A 6,000-nucleotide genomic window follows, 5' to 3' on the forward strand; every position below is an offset into this window, starting at 1 on the left:
CCATGTGCCCTGTCACACACTAGTTGAAGAGACGGTTCAATAACCTCATCAAGTCTCCACCATCCTCCCACTCAATTCTTTCGAGATAAACTTTTCCTCGAGAAAGGACCCGATTCTAGAAACAATCCCTTATTGCTTTCGGATCTGAGACGGGAGGTATACCCAACTGTTTTGTGTGTCCTATGAAGATGCATTTATCCGCTTTGGGTTCGAGCTTATCAGCCTGAAACTTTTTCACATAAGCATCGCAGCCCCAAACTTTTAAGAAATGACAGCTTAGATTTCTCTAAACCATAGTTCATACGGTGTCATCTCATCTGATTTACGTGGTGCCCTATTTAAAGTGAATGTGGTTGTCTCTAATGCCTAACCCATAAACTATCGTGGTAATTCGATAAGAGACATCATGGTATGCATCATATCCAATAGGGTGCAGTTATGATGTTTGGACACACCATCACACTATGGTGTTCCAGGCTGTATTAGTTGTGAAACAATTTCCACAATGTCTTAATTCTGTGCCAAACTCGTAATTCAGATATTCATCTCTATGATCATATCATAGATATTTTATCCTCTTGTCACGACGATCTTTCAACTTCACCCTGAAATTACTTGAACCTTTCAATAATTCAGACTCATGATTTATCAAGTAAATGTACTCAACATCTACTCAAATCATCTGTGAAGTAAGAACATAACGATATCCACTACATGCCTCAGCATTCATTGGACTGCACACATCAAAATGTATTTCTTCCAACAAGTTGCTTTCTAGTTCCATTTTACTGAAAACGAGGCTTTGAGTCATCTTGCCCATGTGGTATGATTTGCATGTCTCAAGTGATTCAAAATCAAGTGAGTCCAAATGGTCCATTTGCATGGAGTTTCTTCATGCATATACACCAATAGACATGGTTCGCATGTCTCAAACTTTTCAAAAATGAGTGAGTCCAAAGATCCATCAACATGGAGCCTCTTCATGTGTTTTATACCGATATGACTTAAGTGGCAGTGCCACAAGTAGGTGGTACTATCATTACTATCTTATATCTTTTGGTATGAACATGTGTATCACTATGATCGAGATTCAATGAACCATTCATTTTAGATGCAAGACCATTGAAGGTATTATTCAAATAAACAGAGTAACCGTTATTCTCCTTAAATGAATAACCGTATTGCGATAGACATAATCCAATCATGTCTATGCTCAACGCAAACACCAATCTCGATGGTAGAGGGAGCGTGCAATGCTTGATCATATCAACATTAGAAACACTTCCAACACATATCGTTAGCTCACCTTTAGCTAGTCTCCGTTTATTCTGTAGCTTTTATTTCGAGTTACTAACACTTAGCAACCGAACCGGTATCTAATACCCTGGTGCTACTAGGAGTACTAGTAAAGTACACATCAACACAATGTATATCCACTATACTTCTATCGACCTTGCCAGCCTTCTTATCTACCAAGTATCTAGGGTAATTCTGCTCCAGTGGCTGTTCCCTTTATTATAGAAGCACTTAGTCTCGGGTTTGGGTTCAACCTTGGGTTTCTTCACTAGAACAGCAGCTGATTTGCCGTTTCATGAAGCATCCCTTTTTTTGCCCTTGCCCTTCTTGAAACTAGTGGTCAACCATCAACAATTGATGCTCCTTCTTGATCTCTACTTTTGTGGTGTCAAACATCGCGAATATCTCAAGGATCATCATATATGTCCCTGATATATTATAGTTCATCACGAAGCTCAAGCAGCTTGGTGGTAATGACTTCGGAGAAACATCACTATCTCATCTGGAAGATCAACTCCCACTCGATTCAAATGATTGTTGTACTCGGACGATCTGAGCACAAGCTCAACAATTGAGCTTTTCTCCCTTAGTTTGCAGGCTAAGAAAATCGTCGGAGGTCTTATACCTCTTGACGTGGGCACGAGCCTGAAATCCCAATTTTAGCCCTCGAAACATCTCATATGTTTTGCGACGTTTCAAAACGTCTTCGGTGCCTCAACTCTAAGCCGTTTAACTGAACTATCACGTAGTTATCAAAATGTGTATGTCAGATGTTCGCAACATCCATAGACAACGTTCGAGGTTCAGCACACTGAGCGGTGCATTAAGGACATAAGCCTTCTATGAAGCAATGAGGACAATCCTCAATTTACGGACCTAGTCCGCATAATTGCTACTATCAACTTTCAACTAAATTTTCTCTAGGAACATATCTAAACAGTAGAACTGAAGCGCGAGCTACGACATAATTTGCGAAGACCTTTTGACTACGTTCAGGATAATTAAGTTCATCTTATGAACTCTCACTCAGATAGACATCCCTCTAGTCATCTAAGTGATTACATGATCCGAGTCAACTAGGCCGTGTCCGATCATCACGTGAGACGGACTAGTCAACATCGGTGAACATCTTCATGTTGATCATATCTACCATACGACTCATGCTCGACCTTTCGGTCTCTTGTGTTCCGAGGCCATGTCTGTACATGCTAGGCTCGTCAAGTCAACCTAAGTGTTTTGCATGTGTTCCGAGGCCATGTCTGTACATGTTAGGCTCGTCAACACCCGTTGTATTCGAACGTAAGAATCTATCACACCCGATCATCACGTGGTGCTTCAAAACGACGAACTTTCGCAACGGTGCACAGTTAGGGGGAACACTTTCTTGAAATTTTAGTGAGGGATCATCTTATTTACTACCGTCGTTCTAAGCAAATAAGATGTATAAACATGATAAACATCACATGCAATCAAATAGTGACATGATATGGCCATTATCATATTGCTGCTTTTGATCTTCATCTTTGGGGCTCCATGATCATCATCATCACCGGCATGACACCATGATCTCCATCATCATGATCTCCATCATCGTGTCTCCATGAAGTTGCCTCGCCAACTATTACTTCTACTACTACAGCTAACGGTTAGCAATAAAGTAAAGTAATTACATGACGTTTATGTTGACACGCAGGTCATAAATAAATTAAGACAACTCCTATGGCTCCTGCCGGTTGTCATACTCATCGACATGCAAGTCGTGATTCCTATTACAAGAACATGATCATCTCATACATCACATATATCATTCATCACATCCTTTGGCCATATCACATCACATAGCATACCCTGCAAAAACAAGTTAGACGTCCTCTAATTGTTGTTTGCATGTTTTACGTGGCTGCTATGGGTTTCTAGCAAGAACGTTTCTTACCTACGCAAAGACCACAACGTGATATGCCAATTGCTATTTACCCTTCATAAGGACCCTTTTCATCGAATCCGATCCGACTAAAGTGGGAGAGACAGACACCCGCTAGCCACCTTATGCAACTAGTGCATGTCAATCGGTGGAACCAGTCTCACATAAAAGTACGTGTAAGGTCGGTCCGGGCCGCTTCATCCCACAATGCCGCCGAATCAAGATTAGACTAGTAACGGTAAGCATATTGAACAAAATCAACGCCCACAACTACTTTGTGTTCTACTCGTGCGTAGAAACTACGCATAGACCTAGCTCATGATGCCACTGTTGGGGAACGTAGCATAAATTCAAAATTTTCCTACGTGTCACCAAGATCTATCTATGGAGTCATCTAGCAACGAGGGAGGAGTGGATCTACATACCCTTGTAGATCATGCGCGGAAGCGTTCAAGAGAACGGGGTTGATGGAGTCGTACTCGTCGTGATCCAAATCACCGATGATCCTAGCGCCGAACGGACGGCACCTCCACGTTCAACACACGTACGGAGCAGCGACGTCTCCTCCTTCTTGACCCAGCAAGGGGGAAGAAGAGGTTGGTGGAGATCCAGCAGCATGACGGCGTGGTGGTGGAAGTAGCGGGATTCCAACAGGGCTTCGCCAAGCGCTGCGGGAGGAGGGAGATGTGTCATGGGAGGGAGAGGGAGGCGCCAGGGCTTAGGTGTTGCTGCCCTCCCTTCCCCTCACTATATATAGGGCCAAGGGAGAGGGGGGCGCAGCCTTGGCCCTTCCTCCAAGGAAGGGTGCGGCCAGGGAGGAGTCCATCCTCCCCAAGGCACCTCGGAGGTGCCTTCCCCCTTTAGGACTCTTCCTTTCCCTTATCTCTTGGCGCATGGGCCTCTTGGGGCTGGTGCCCTTGGCCCATACAGGCCAAGGCGCACCCCCTACAGCCCATGTGGCCCCACCCGGTGGACCCCCGGGACCCTTCCGGTGGTCCCGGTACAATACGGTGACCCCGAAACTTGTCCCGATAGCCGAAATAGCACTTTCTATATATAATTCTTTACCTCCGGACCATTCCGGAACTCCTCGTGACGTTCGAGATCTCATCCGGGACTCCGAACAACTTTCGGGTTACTTCATACTAATATCTCTATAACCCTAGCGTCACCGAACCTTAAGTGTGTAGACCCTACGGGTTCGGGAGACATGCAGACATGACCGAGATGACTCTCCGGACAATAACCAACAGCGGGATCTGGATACCCATGTTGGCTCCCACATGTTCCACGATGATCTCATCGGATGAACCACGATGTCAAGGACTTAATCAATCCCGTATACAATTCCCTTTGTCTAGCGGTACGATACTTGCCCGAGATTCGATCGTCGGTATCCCGATACCTTGTTCAATCTCGTTACCGGCAAGTCTCTTTACTCGTTCCGTAACACATCATCCCGTGATCAACTCCTTGATCACATTGTGCACATTATGATGATGTCCTACCGACTGGGCCCAGAGATACCTCTCCGTTTACACGGAGTGACAAATCCCAGTCTCGATTTGTGCCAACCCAACAGACACTTTCGGAGATACCCGTAGTGCACCTTTATAGTCACCCAGTTACGTTGTGACGTTTGGCACACCCAAAGCACTCCTACGGTATCCGGGAGTTGCACAATCTCATGGTCTAAGGAAATGATACTTGACATTAGAAAAGCTTTAGCATACGAACTACATGATCTTTGTGCTAGGCTTAGGATTGGGTCTTGTCCATCACATCATTCTTCTAATGATGTGATCCTGTTATCAATGACATTCAATGTCCATGGTCAGGAAACCGTAACCATCTATTGATCAACGAGCTAGTCAACTAGAGGCTTACTAGGGAAATAGTGTTGTCTATGTATCCACACATGTATCTGAGTTTCCTATCAATACAATTCTAGCATGGATAATAAACGATTATCATGAACAAGGAAATATAATAATAACTAATTTATTATTGCCTCTAGGGCATATTTCCAACATCCCCTACATCTGCTAGTCTACCCTGTAAGAGTTCGCATGACTTAATCAACTATGCCAGAGCCCATAATGGCTTGTGGCTGCACACGGAAGTTTCTAGTATGAATAATCTCATGATCCCTTTGAGCCTGGGTGGCGGTCCATAAAGAAAAACAGGCAATCCTGGAATATCCAGGTACCTCAATCCACCCAGATGTGTGTTTAAGTTGCCACCTTAGATAAACCATTAATTAACAAACTCACATCTGTCATGGATATCACTCACCCAATCCACGTCTACTAGCATAGCATGGCATAACAGGCAAACGTAGAAGTAACTCCCAAGGCTTGATAATATAACGGGTAATAGGTACTACCTCAACTACTTCCCATCCCATAATTTAATTAGATTCTAATCATGCAATGTTTGAGAATTGATCTAATGCAGTAAAAACTGGATAGTAGAAAATGTATGATCAAAGTGTTACTTGCCTTGCTGATGATCCGCGAAACCTAGCGATTCGAAGTAATAGGTGGCGCACTCCGGGTATCCTATCGCAGACAAACAAACAAGTATACAATAAGCACTCATCTAATGCAATGGTAAAAGTCAAATAAGAGAACTAACCAGAAAGTTCAACTTAAGAACTCCGGTTTGCAAAAAGAATCAAATCGAACGAAGCAACGTAAGTCAAACGACGAAAGAAAACAACTTCGTTCTACTAATCTGGATATAAGTCAAATTTTACAGTAGCTAAAACTTGTTTAAGTTGA

The sequence above is a fragment of the Triticum aestivum genome, chromosome 1A (genome assembly GCF_018294505.1).
Source record: "Triticum aestivum cultivar Chinese Spring chromosome 1A, IWGSC CS RefSeq v2.1, whole genome shotgun sequence".
Lineage (NCBI taxonomy): Eukaryota > Viridiplantae > Streptophyta > Magnoliopsida > Poales > Poaceae > Triticum > Triticum aestivum.